This window comes from Ranitomeya imitator, chromosome 6 (genome assembly GCF_032444005.1).
Source record: "Ranitomeya imitator isolate aRanImi1 chromosome 6, aRanImi1.pri, whole genome shotgun sequence".
Lineage (NCBI taxonomy): Eukaryota > Metazoa > Chordata > Amphibia > Anura > Dendrobatidae > Ranitomeya > Ranitomeya imitator.
Window position 1 is genome coordinate 49,513,357 of NC_091287.1, and position 13,055 is coordinate 49,526,411.

Here is a 13,055-nt window from a genome sequence, read left to right on the forward strand (position 1 = left end):
GAGGCCAACAAAGGGTGGCTGCAGCCAGACGGGAAGGCGGTGAGTCGGCATGGAAACCAGGAACGCCCCGGCCAGTGGCGTCCCTGGAAACAGTGAAGGAGCAGAAAAAAAAATGGCAGACGGGAGCGCTAGCTGTGTGACGTCACAAAAAGTATGGAGCAGCGCTGGGACCAAGAAGGAAACCGACGCGTTTTGAAGGAGCGCAGTCCTTCTTCCTCAGGGTTACCGCCTGCTTGGGGAGCCCAGTTAAATAGCCATGAATGTACCGCCCCTCACTCCTAACACCGCCCCTAAGGCTGCTAATAAAATCTGATGCAAACCACCACTGCTGGCATGTAGCTTAAGGTGGAGAACATGGCACCCAGAGCTAATGACCTAGTCCATGCAGGGCTGAACAAGGGGAAAAGTAACACGTACCCCTGACACGGATTCAAATCCTGTGTGTGAGAGCTCAAAATATAAAAACTGTGTATGTGTCTCATTTTTTCTCTATGCCTACAGAGTTATGATTAAATCGGTTAAAAAGTGTGTAATGCTTTATTAATTGAATAAAATACAAAATGAAAAAAAAAATACTACTACTATTAAATACTATTAAATGCATGTAATAAAAAATATATAAAATATCTCCGCCGAATATAGGAACTCCTCTACTAGTGTCTTATATTTTATTGCTTTTTTAATATAATAGTTTCTTAAAGATATTATATATTTATATATATGGGGCACATACCCTCCTTTTAATCTTCACCTATATTCGGCGGAGATATATACCGTATATTTTATATATTTTTTATTACATGCATTTAATAGTATTTAATAGTAGTAGTATTTTATTTTTCATTTTGTATTTTATTCAATTAATAAAGCATTACGCACTTTTTAACCGATTTAATCATAACTCTGTAGGCATAGAGAAAAAAATAAGACACATACACAGTTTTTATATTTTGAGCTTTCACACACAGGATTTGAATCCGTGTCAGGGGTACGTGTTACTTTTCCCCTTGTTCAGCCCTGCATGGACTAGGTCATTAGCTCTGGGCGCCACGTTCTCCACCTTAGGCTACATGCCAGCAGTGGTGGTTTGCATCAGATTTTATTAGCAGCCTTAGGGGCGGTGTTAGGAGCGAGGGGCGGTACATTCATGGCTATTTAACTGGGCTGAGCTCCCCAAGCAGGCGCTAACCCTGAGGAAGAAGGACTGCGCTCCTTCGAAACGCGTTGGTTTCCTTCTTGGTCCCAGCGCTGCTCCATACTTTTTGTGACGTCACACAGCTAGCGCTCCCGTCGGCCATTTTTTGGTTTTCTGCTCCTTCACTGTTTCCAGGGACGCCACCGGCCATCCGTATTACATTCGCTTTGTAAGGATATATTGCCATTCTTAATATTTGAAAATGTTGATGTAAAACTTCGGAAACAACACACACACGTAAAATACAGACACACAAATAACGCACAGATGTCACATGAAGGTAAAATACAGACACGTGGATGACAATACAGATGAAATTGTCCAAGTTTCCTGGATGAAAATCGAACAATTTTCATTTGCTCGCCTTACCCAGGCCATAAAATGCTGCGATCGTAGCTATCTCTCATTGCATCAATTACTCTCAAGTGTCGGCCATGTAACACCTCCATCCCCCAAAATGTATGAAGGGGGCCCTGAACCCGCAACATACAAGTGTGCACATGCGCCTTTGTAAAGTGGATATCGCTACGGGGTTAAACTTTGTTTAACAAGGCGTGAGAAAAAATAATTCTGAGCACAATCTCCATTTACTATTACTGTGACATCAATTAATGGTTCACCAAACTGGGCAACCCCTTAAAAAAAATTAAAAACAGTTACAGAAATGTTTGGAAGTTACCCATAAATTATATATTGTTAAAGGGGTTATCCGCACCTTTAACATGAATGGTCTATCCTTAGGATAGGTTATCGATGTCCCATAGGTGGGGGTGCAACACCCGGCACCCCTGCTGATCAGCTATTCCTGGTGTCGGCAGCAGGCAGAACTGCTCAGAAACAGAGCTGCACAGCACAGAATGTCAACTATATAGGTGGTGGATGTGCAGTACTCAGCTGTCGCCACTAATCCATCGATGGCGCTGTGCAGCTCCGTAACTGAGCAGTTCCAGCTCCCGACAACAGTGGGAACAGCTGATCGGCGGGGGTGCTGGGTTCGCACCCCTAACCGTCAGACATTGCTGACCTATCCTAAGGATAGATTATTTAGACAGCAAGATACTTGAATGGCACTGAATGTCAGGGAGCACCTGTAGTACCAGTCACATGTACAGTGCTGTAGCTGGTAAACAAAGAAGGAGCAAACACTATGCCATGTTATTCAAATCAAATACAATCAGTTGTTAAAGATATATCTGGAATTACCCCTTAAAGGGAATGTGTAACGCCCGCCAGGGCCGTGGGGTACTCGGTATTGGGTCTAAAACTTAAAGGGTATGTGTCACGGTGGCAACCCGGTCCGTGGCCCTGGGCGCCAAGTAAAAGGGAATGTCCTTAAAGGGGTTTTGTATAAAGTTTGTGTTCGTGACGCCACCTGTGGTTCTCGGTCAGGGGTGACCGATGCTGCTAAAAGGGGTCCACTGGGGTGATGTTATGGCAGCTAAGATGGTATGGCTTCCCACAGGTGAAGTAGGTCCCCAGGGCTCCCAGTGTATAGATAAAGATGGTGGGTGGTGTATCAAGAAACGGAGGACACAGGTTTGCAATCTCTTTACTTGGTTTACTGATTAATTCAGGCAGTCACAGTCCAGGGCACCAGATCATAGGTACAGGTAGGGTCCGGCCGGCTTGGAAGCAAGTCGGGAGTCCCCTTTACCAGGTGGAGTTAGAAGCCTTTCTTCTAGCGCTGTGGTATAGTTCCTTGCTGCCCCAGGCCTCTCACAAGGTCCTCACGTGTTCCTGCTGTCCTGCCGGTTTCTGCTGTGAGCCGTGAAGTCCTTCACAACCGCGGTCTTCCGGCTACCGGTGTCTGTGCTCTGTAGGGAGGTAGCCCAGTCGCAGCTATTCTCCCCAGTTCTCACTCTCCTGCGCTTCACTTCTCCTACACGCTCTCTACAATCCGTTTTGCTTTCTCTTTCTCTCTTTCTAGGAGCTGCAGCACTTCTCGTGGCTCCACGGCCCCTCTGAACCCTTCTCCTCTGTCTCTCTGACAGGAACTAACTAACTTTCCCTCCAGGCCAGAATATATATAGGGGAGCCACCCACAAGCTGGATCAGAGCTCCCCCTTCTGGCCTGGAGTGTGAACATGTTGCATGCCTTTGTATACCTGATAAAGAAAATCCTTCCTCCAAGCGTGACATCACTCTCCCCATGAGGAAAGCAATGCCACTGTGACAACCAGGAACCTGGGGTGTCACAAATGTCTCAGCAGAAAATTGCCTATTGTATAAATCAGGTTTTGTGTTAAATATTTTTTTAGAGGGGTAATTTTTAGGTTTAGGAAATCTACATGTTTATTGGCCGCAATAGACTGACTCGGACTCTGTCTTTTGTGTTGAAGCATCTAATCTAGTGCGTGCAAAGGTCATTTTGAAAGGAAGGGGAGCAGAGTCATCTGTGACATCGCCTACGGTGATTGGTGGATTCTGTGTTATCAGCTGTCCATAGAGGTGTTAAGGCCCCTTCACATTAAGCGACGCTGCAGCGATACCGACAACGATCCGGATCGCTGTAGCGTCGCTGTTTGGTCGCTGGAGAGCTGTCACACAGACCGCTCTCCAGCGACCAACGATCCCGAAGTCCCCGGGTAACCAGGGTAAACATCGGGTAACTAAGCGCAGGGCCGCGCTTAGTAACCCGATGTTTACCCTGGTTACCAGCGTAAAAGTAAAAAAAAACAAACACTACATACTTACCTACCGCTGTCTGTCCCCGGCGCTCTGCACTCCTCCTGTACTGGCTGTGAGCACAGCGGCCGGAAAGCAGAGCGGTGACGTCACCGCTCTGCTTTCCGGCTGACCGACGCTCACAGCCAGTACAGGAGGAGTGCAGAGCGCCGGGGACAGACAGCGGTAGGTAAGTATGTAGTGTTTGTTTTTTTTACTTTTGCGCTGGTAACCAGGGTAAACATCGGGTTACTAAGCGCGGCCCTGCGCTTAGTTACCCGATGTTTACCCTGGTTACCAGTGAAGACATCGCTGGATCGGTGTCACACACGCTGATCCAGCGATGTCCGCGGGAGATCCAGCGACGAAATAAAGTTCTGGACTTTGTTCAGCGACCAACGGTCTCCCAGCAGGGGCCTGATCGTTGGTCGCTGTCACACATAACGATTTCCTTAACGATATCGTTGCTACGTCACAAAAAGCAATGATATCGTTAACGATATCGTTATGTGTGAAGGTACCTTTACCTGTCATTGTAATCCTGCCTCTGCTGATAAGGAGCCTGCTGAAAATATTTCCTGAAATGGTAGAACGGAACGCATGAGTCTAGATTGCTAATTTAGTTCTTTTACTAAAGTTTGTGATATGAACAAAAAAGAAAAACATTGTCAAAGTTTTTTAAAAGTTCACAAAGATATACAAACCTGACTTAAGCAAGAGGTTATTTTCTGATGACAAATTCAGTATAAACCATTTGAAGTGAACGAAATAGACATCTTATTAAAATGTCTTTAGGCTTGTGCTTCTAACTTGATATTATACATGTGGCAGCAGTAGCTACCGGGGGTGGCAGAGGGGCGCACCTGGAGCTACGCTTCTGTTAACTGTGTGGGCATGTGCAGCGCTCTCATACAGTTAAACTCTGCAGCAGAGCAGGGAGACTCGATCTCCCTACATTACCAACCTGCCGTTATGGGGCCCATGAGCCGGGGGGGCCTCGGTGCCAGCAGCGTGCCCTCTGCCCGTCATCGGCTCGATGCTGATACATTTGAAAGCAATGATGAGAGAGGAAGCGTCACGCTCCCGTCATTCCCCCTGTGTCTGATGTCCCTGACGCAGACACTGACAGGGTTGCGATGACCTCTTTACTTGCCGCCCTCTGTCCTGAGATGTGCGGACACTCGGAGCAGCGGGGGAACAAGGTGGAAAGGTGGTTCAAATCTGCAAAGAAAAAATAAGTAGCACGTGCATGAGACTTCAGAAATCTTATTCACATTGCTAGGACTATAAAAAATTGCGTTTTTTTACTTGGCAAAAATATGCGGAATACATTTGTCAAAAGTGCAACGTTTTTAACAAACCCTAAGTGGTTAAGAAATCATCCCCTCATTCTAAGAAAATGTAATCTATTCACAAAAGAAATAACTGGTCTTCTGCTCACGTCAATAAATGACATGGGTTTATTACCTTACCTAACACATGACATTGCCTAATTCCTAATAAGCCGTAAACATCTACTTTAAAATCAAGTTCCTTTCATATTTCTTTGGTATCAAGTTATGATTCTGATGCACCAATCTGTCAAGAAATGTTACGGTTCTTGTAGATAGGAAAGTCCTCCTTGGCCCACTTAACATTTCTTGGAAGTGCTCAAACCTTTGGTATCAGGGAGGAAGAGCTCACATACCACCATGTGATTTATGTCAAGGAGAAGGCAGTTTTGTGTTTTGGCACAGATAGTTTCCAAGGTTGTGTAATTAAGATAAGAGCGGAATCTTGTTTCCAAATGCAGATCGCCCTTAATTGTGGATGGGAGGTCAGAATTGTATGAGTATTGTATTGTAGACTTACATATATTTAGTCCAAAGTTCAGAAGAAGTAATGTTTTGTTTTTGTTGTTGTTGTTTTCTTTATTTTTGTTTAGCTCTTTTAAAGAGGTTATCCAGGACTATTTTTTGTTATTATGGGCCTAAGAACTAACAGGCAGGAAGTTGCTAACTACCTGCCTGTTGTGCCGATGCCAATCTCTGCCGGTACAGAGCGGTCAGAGACTTGTCTTTTTTTGCTGACATCAAGTCAACAGAGCAGCGGCTTCTCTTCCAGGCTGCTCTGTTGACAGGGCGTGACTGCTGATGTCATGCTGATTGACAAACTGGTACCAACGCATTTCTACCATTCAGGCTCTTCAGGAGAGAACATTGAACGTAACTGTCACTCCAAAGGGCTATGGTACCCACTCCCCGTGCTGGACTAAATTTTAGTCGAACTGGTACCGGCGCTAGTTTGAAGTTAAGTTCACCACAGGGAGTGGGTACCATAGCCGTTTGGAGTGACGGATACGTGCATTGCTCTTCTCTGAGGAACCTAAATAATAGAAACGCGTACATACGGTGGATGTAGTGCAATGTCTACATAAGGACAGCTGTGGACTGCCCATGTTAGGGCTGCAGTTTTGGGGTGAACAGGGCTTGTTAGATCTTTAAGAGTCTCATAGGGTGAGCCTCTTACTCCTGTCCCTGGCGTGCATAGATCTATGTGGCACGGACTGATGTGCAAGGTCCACATGGCTCCTACAGATGGGTTCGATAATTCCTTTTTATGTATAATTCACTTGATTCTTTCCTATGTCAGTCACCATTGCTTAGGTATCTTGTATTTTTGAGGACAAGTAGACTGGCGTTACGCTGTTTGGCACAATATACTATTTGACTCTTTATTGTAAAATTGACTACTGTCAGTTTTTCGTCATCAAGCTCCCACTATTGTAAGGGACTATGTATATTCGCATCTATCACCGTGGATTTGGCACTTTGTAATTTTGATGTGCGTTTTCTGTGATCTGTGTTTTTATGGCCCGTCTTTGATCTTGCGTTTTTATGAATAGATATCATATATGGGTGCGAGTATTTTTATTAAGTTATTAGTAAAGGGTACGTTTTAAACAATACTCATTCTCTGCTGATATACTGCTGTAAACATTGAGATAGAGTTGTCTCCGTGGATTACATTGTGAGAGAGAGACAGGGCCGTAGTCATAGCCGAGGATTTTGGTATATCGGTGCCCTGGCCTCCCATCACATGTATACAGTGTCCATTACTCATCATACCTGTGACTCCAGGTTCAGCACCGTCAGGGTCTCTTCTCTGTTGCAAGAGATGCTTTGTAATTGGGTTTGCATGAATTGAGACACAGTCCATTGCAACTTTCAACTGAACAACTTTATTGATGTCAGAACACAGCACATCCAGTTCTGTTTCAGCATTGACATAACGTTTGAAGCGGTACACGTCTTTCTCTTTCCCTGTACACTTCCCTTTGTCACTAAGCACGTTCCCGGGTCGGGCTGTATCGTATGGCTCCTCAGCGTCCTCCCTGTTTAGCTCTACATCAGATGGGGGTTCCCTCGTCCATTTCGCGCCAGACATGAGGGCATCAGCCCACAAAGCAATACTCCACATGCTGAGCGACCTGCCCGTCTTTACTGCTGTGACCACAACAAAACTCCGCCTTCTTCACTGACTCACTGCTATTCCTGCTGTCACTACTGTAGTCTTCCTCACTGGCCCTGGATGGCTGGGCTTACTCTTAAACATTGTGGGGTCACTACGCCGTCCCATGGCTATAGTCCTGCTGGACGTTATGGGCTCCCTGGCCCCAACTGCCTACAACCAGGAAGTCCCCCTAACTTACCCACAGTGACTCCTCCTAAGTATTAACCGTTAACTAGCTACAGTGCTATTTCCTACACTATGACGTACCCCATCTTGTGGCTATAAGTGAGTACTACGCTTTCCCTATTTGAAAGTAAAATACATAACGGCAACAGTAAATACATACAACAAAGGAAATTTTACAGTAGCACAGACCAACAGTTAAACATGACATACGGTACCAGGACAAGTAAGAAATACAAGGACATAATTATTATTATTTATTATTATAGTGCCATTTATTCCATGGCGCTTTACATGTGAGGAGGGGTGTACATAATAAAAACAGGTACAATAATCTTGAACAATACAAGTCACAACTGGTACAGGAGGAGAGAGAACCCTGCCCGCGAGGGCTCACAATCTACAAGGGATGGGTGAGGATACAGTAGGTGAGGATCGAACTGGTTATGCAGTGGTTTGGTCGATCGGTGGTTACTGCAGGTTGTAGGCTTGCCGGAAGAGGTGGGTCTTCAGGTTCTTTTTGAAGGTTTCTATGGTAGGTGAGAGTCTGATATGTTGTGGTAGAGAGTTCCAGGGGGTCGCGTGAGATGGGGAAAGACAATGAATTATGTTTTGTCCATGTTCAGTTTTAGAAATCTAGAGGAGAAGAAGGATGAAATAGCGGATAAACATTGAGGGATTCTGGTTAGTAGGGTAGTGATATCTGGTCCAGAGATGTAGATCTGTGTGTCATCAGCATAGAGGTGATACTGAAAACCATGAGATACTATTAGCTGTCCCAGGCCAAAAGTGTAAATAGAAAAGAGCAGGGGCCCTAGAACTGAACCTTGCGGGACTCCGACAGATAGGGGGCGAGGTGAGGAGGTGGTGTGTGAATGGGAGACGCTGAATGTTCGGTCAGTTAGGAATGACGAGATACAGGATAGGGCCAAGTCTGTGATGCCAAGGGATGAGAGGGTCTGTAGTAATAGGGAATGATCCACTGTGTCAAAGGCAGAGGACAGGTCCAGGAGAAGGAGGATAGAGTAGTGTTGCTTGCTCTTGGCGGTTAATAGGTCATTGGTGACCTTAGTTAGGACAGTTTCAGTGGAGTGGTGTGACCGGAAGGCTGATTGTAAGCGGTCGAAAAGGGAGCAGGAAGAGAGATGGGAGGACAGTTCAAGATGGACGTGTTGTTCCAGTAGTTTTGAGGCATAAGGGAGAAGTGATATAGGGCGATAGCTAGATACAGAGGATGGGTCAAGAGAGGGCTTTTTGAGGATAGGTGTGATTGAGGCACCAGTTGTTAGTGATAGGTTGAAGAGATGGGTTAGAATTGGGATGAAGACTGGCGAGGTTTGGGATGAAGTGGGAAGGGAGCGGGTCAAGTGCACAGGTGGTGAGATGCGATCTTGAGAGTAGAGTGGAGAGTCGATCTTCTGTAATGGTGGAGAAGTTGGTTTTGGAGGTGGAGGGCTGGGCAGTTGGGAGGAAGGGCTCTGGGGGTTGTCGACTAAAACTGTCTCTGATGTTCTCAATCTTCTGCTTGAAAAATGAGGCAAAGTCTTCAGCTGAGATGAGTAGGCAGGGAGGAGGTGCTGGGGGACGGAGGAGAGTTGAAGGTGTTGAATAACTGTTTAGGGTTGTGAGACAGGGATGCACCCCCTTACAACATATACAGGTTTTTTTTTGCTATTTTACTAATTTTTTGCCAAGTGATCACCTATTCGGTATTCACAATCACATGTGATAAAAAGGATAGCAAAAGAAAAGTAGTAAACGTGTCATGAAAATGGCTCAGAGGATAGCGGAGGGAGGTATTCCCGAAAACGAACAGAACCCACTGCAAGCTATATCTTCCAGGACTGACAAATAACCAAAGCCCAAACTCTGCTTTTATTAGATCAAGGTTATGCCCACATACCTCCTCTTGGTGAGCTCATATTGGGAGCTGTTTGTGGGCTGTGCTAGGTTATTAGAAGTTTATGAGATCCTCAACTTTCAGGATATAAGTTCCAGGCTATAGATATTGTCATTGTGTCCTATCATGATTTTACCTTTCTATAGTGATGAAACATGGCATGGATAGCATCATGCATCAGTCTAATATTAAGTTGGAGGGGCTAGAATGGCCTTATGGTGATATGAGTGAGTGCGTAATACTTTAAATAAAAGGGAGAGTTAACAGTGTGAGACAAGTAACTAACACAGAACAGGAGAAATTAAATTTATCTTCTTGCAAACACATTTTTGCAGCTCTTGAGCTCTGCTGTATTGCAACAATATTGCTACCCTGTCTACCTTCTGAGATAGAAGTTGAAGCTAAGAGGAACCTGCAGATGTGTCAGGTATAAACAAACAGAGCTCTGCAGTGAGATCAGGAGAACAGGGAACAGCCATCACTGGTAACTCCTCCTTCATGTTAAATAAGCTCTGGAGGCAGAGTTATTTTCCAGGCACCATCCTCCCCAGAGCCTGGAAGAGGTAATTTATATAAAGTGATAAAAGATGATTTATCAACAACAAGGCGTCTGATATGAAACATACAGGTAGGACATTTTTTTAGCAGTCTATAACTTGTATGCCCATATATCTTATTTTTCTTATATGTAAATTAGCTGTCAAGATCTATGGGCCAGACATAGATCTCCCTAGGAATCTGCCTCCAGAGCTTATTGTAAATGAGAGTGGGCGTTACCAGTGTGAGACATGTAGATCTTGAAAGCAGACTATGAGTCATTACATGTCTCACGCTGGTAACTCCCCCTTTCATTTAAAATGAGCTCTGGAGGTAGATTGTCAGGGAGATCTATGCCTGGCCCGTACATCTTAACGGCTCATTTACAGACTAAGAAAAACATGGATTACACTGGAATAAGACATCAGATTTCAAATATCAAGGTATAATTTAATTTCACTTTCTATGACTTGCATACCCATATAGACGGCTTTGGAATATGGACCCTAGTGACAGATTCCCTTTAAATGGTTGTGTGGTCATTGGATAGGTCATAAATATGAGATCAGTAGGGACCTGACACCAACTAGCCCCATAAATCAACTGTCATTAGCTCCAGTAGCAGGCAGATGTAAACATTGAATGTAGGTTTAGTGCACAGCTTTGATCAACATGTAGCAGCTGCTGCCGAGTACTGCAGATCAGCGCCTATTCTTTTAAATAGGCATGTGCAGTAGATGCTACACATTGAAGTATCTGTACAGTGCAGCTCTGTTCAGTGCTTACATCTAGTTACTGCTGGAGTTAGAAATAGATGATCGGTGGGAAATCGGGTGTCAGATCACCTTTCACCACTTGTCTGATATCTTAAGAATAGGTCATCAATATTTGATGCCTGGGAAACCCCTTTAACCCCTTCCCGACCTTTGACGCATACGCTGCGTCATGAAAGTCGGTGCCATTCCGACCCATGACGCAGCATATGCGTCATGGAAAGATCGCGTCCCTGCAGGCCGGGTGAAAGGGTTAACTCCCATTTCACCCGATCTGCAGGGACAGGGGGAGTGGTAGTTTAGCCCAGGGGGGGTGGCTTCACCCCCTCGTGGCTACGATCGCTCTGATTGGCTGTTGAAAGTGAAACTGCCAATCAGAGCGATTTGTAATATTTCACCTAAAAAAATGGTGAAATATTACAATCCAGCCATGGCCGATGCTGCAATATCATCGGCCATGGCTGGACACACTTAAGTACACCCACCCCACCCCTCCGATCGCTCCCCCAGCCCCCCGATCTATGGTCCGCTCCCCTCGGTCCTGTGCTCCGCTCCCCCGTCCTCCTGCCCGCTCCCCCCGTGCTCCAATCACACCCCCCGTGCTCCAAACAAACCCCCCCGCACTCCGATCCCACCCCCCGCACAGCAATCCCCCCCCCCGCACAGCGATCCCCCCCCCGTGCTCCGATCCACCCGCCCGCACAGCGATCCCCCACTCCGTGCTCCAATCCACCCCCCCGTGTTCCGATCCACCCCCCCGTGCTCCGACGCCCCCCCCGTGCCCTGATCTCCCCCCCTTATACTTACCTGGCCTCCCGGGGACCGTCCGTCTTCTTTCCTGGGCGCCGCCATCTTCCAAAATGGCGGGCGCATGTACAGTGCGCCCGCCGAATCTGCCGGCCGGCAGATTCGTTCCAGAGTGAATTTTGATCACTGAGATAGGTTATATCTCAGTGATCAAAATAAAAAAAAAAAGTAAATGACCCCCCCCCCTTTGTCACCCCCATAGGTAGGGACAATAAAAAAAATAAATTTTTTTTTCCCACTAAGGTTGGGGTAAGAACTAGGGGTAGGGGTAGGGTTAGGGGTAGGGTTAGGGTTAGGGGTAGGGTTAGGGGTAGGGTTAGGGGTAGGGTTAGGGTTAGGGGTAGGGTTAGGGGTAGGGTTAGGGGTAGGGTTAGGGTTAGGGGTAGGGTTAGGGTTAGGGGTATTGTTAGGAATGTGCACACATATTCTGGTCCTCTGCGGATTTTTCCGCTGCGGATTTGATAAATCCGCAGTGCTAAACCGCTGCGGATTTATGGCGGATTTACCATGTTTTTTCTGCGCATTTCAATGCGGTTTTACAACAGCGATTTTCTATTTGAGCAGTTGTAAAACCGCTGCGGAATCCGCAGAAAGAAGTGACATGCTGCAGAATGTAAACCGCTGCGTTTCCGTGCAGTTTTTCTGCAGCATGTGTACAGCGATTTTTGTTTTCCATAGGTTTGCATTGAACTGTAAACTCATGGGAAACTGCTGCGGATCCGCAGCGTTTTCCGCAGCGTGTGCACATACCTTTAGAATTAGGCTATGTGCACACGGTGCGGATTTGGCTGCGGATCCGCAGCAGTGTTCCATCAGGTTTACAGTACCATGTAAACATATGGAAAGCCAAATCCGCTGTGCCCATGGTGCGGAAAATACCGCGCGGGAACGCTGCGTTGTATTTTCCGCAGCATGTCAATTCTTTGTGCGGATTCCGCAGCGTTTTACACCTGTTCCTCAATAGGAATCCGCAGGTGAAATCCGGACAAAAAACACTGGCAATCCGCGGTAAATCCGCAGGTAAAACGCAGTGCCTTTTACCCGCGGATTTTTCAAAAATGGTGCTGAAAAATCTCATACGAATCCGCAACGTTGGCACATAGCCTTAGGGTTAGGGTTGGGTTGGAATTAGGGTTGTGGTTAGGGTTAGGGGTGTGTTGGGGTTACGGGTGTGTTGGGGTTAGGGTTGTGATTAGGGTTACGGCTACAGTTGGGATAAGGGTTAGGGGTGTGTTGGAGTTAGAATTGAGGGGTTTCCACTGTTTAGGCACATCAGGGGGTCTCCAAACGCAACATGGCGCCACCATTGATTCCAGCCAATCTTGTATTCAAAAAGTCAAATGGTGCTCCCTCACTTCCGAGCCCCGACGTGCACCCAAACAGTGGTTTACCCCCACATATGGGGTACCAGCATACTCAGGACAAACTGCGCAACAATTACTGGGGTCCAATTTCTCCTGTTACCCTTGTGAAAATAAAGAAATGCTTGCTATAACATCATTTT

General features: G+C 46.1%; 1 protein-coding gene across 1 annotated transcript in view; it reads left to right on the forward strand.

Annotated features, from left to right (window-relative positions):
* Nucleotides 1–13,055, forward strand: part of JCAD (junctional cadherin 5 associated) — a 117,814-nt gene that overhangs the window by 33,033 nt on the left and 71,726 nt on the right. The window lies entirely within an intron of this gene.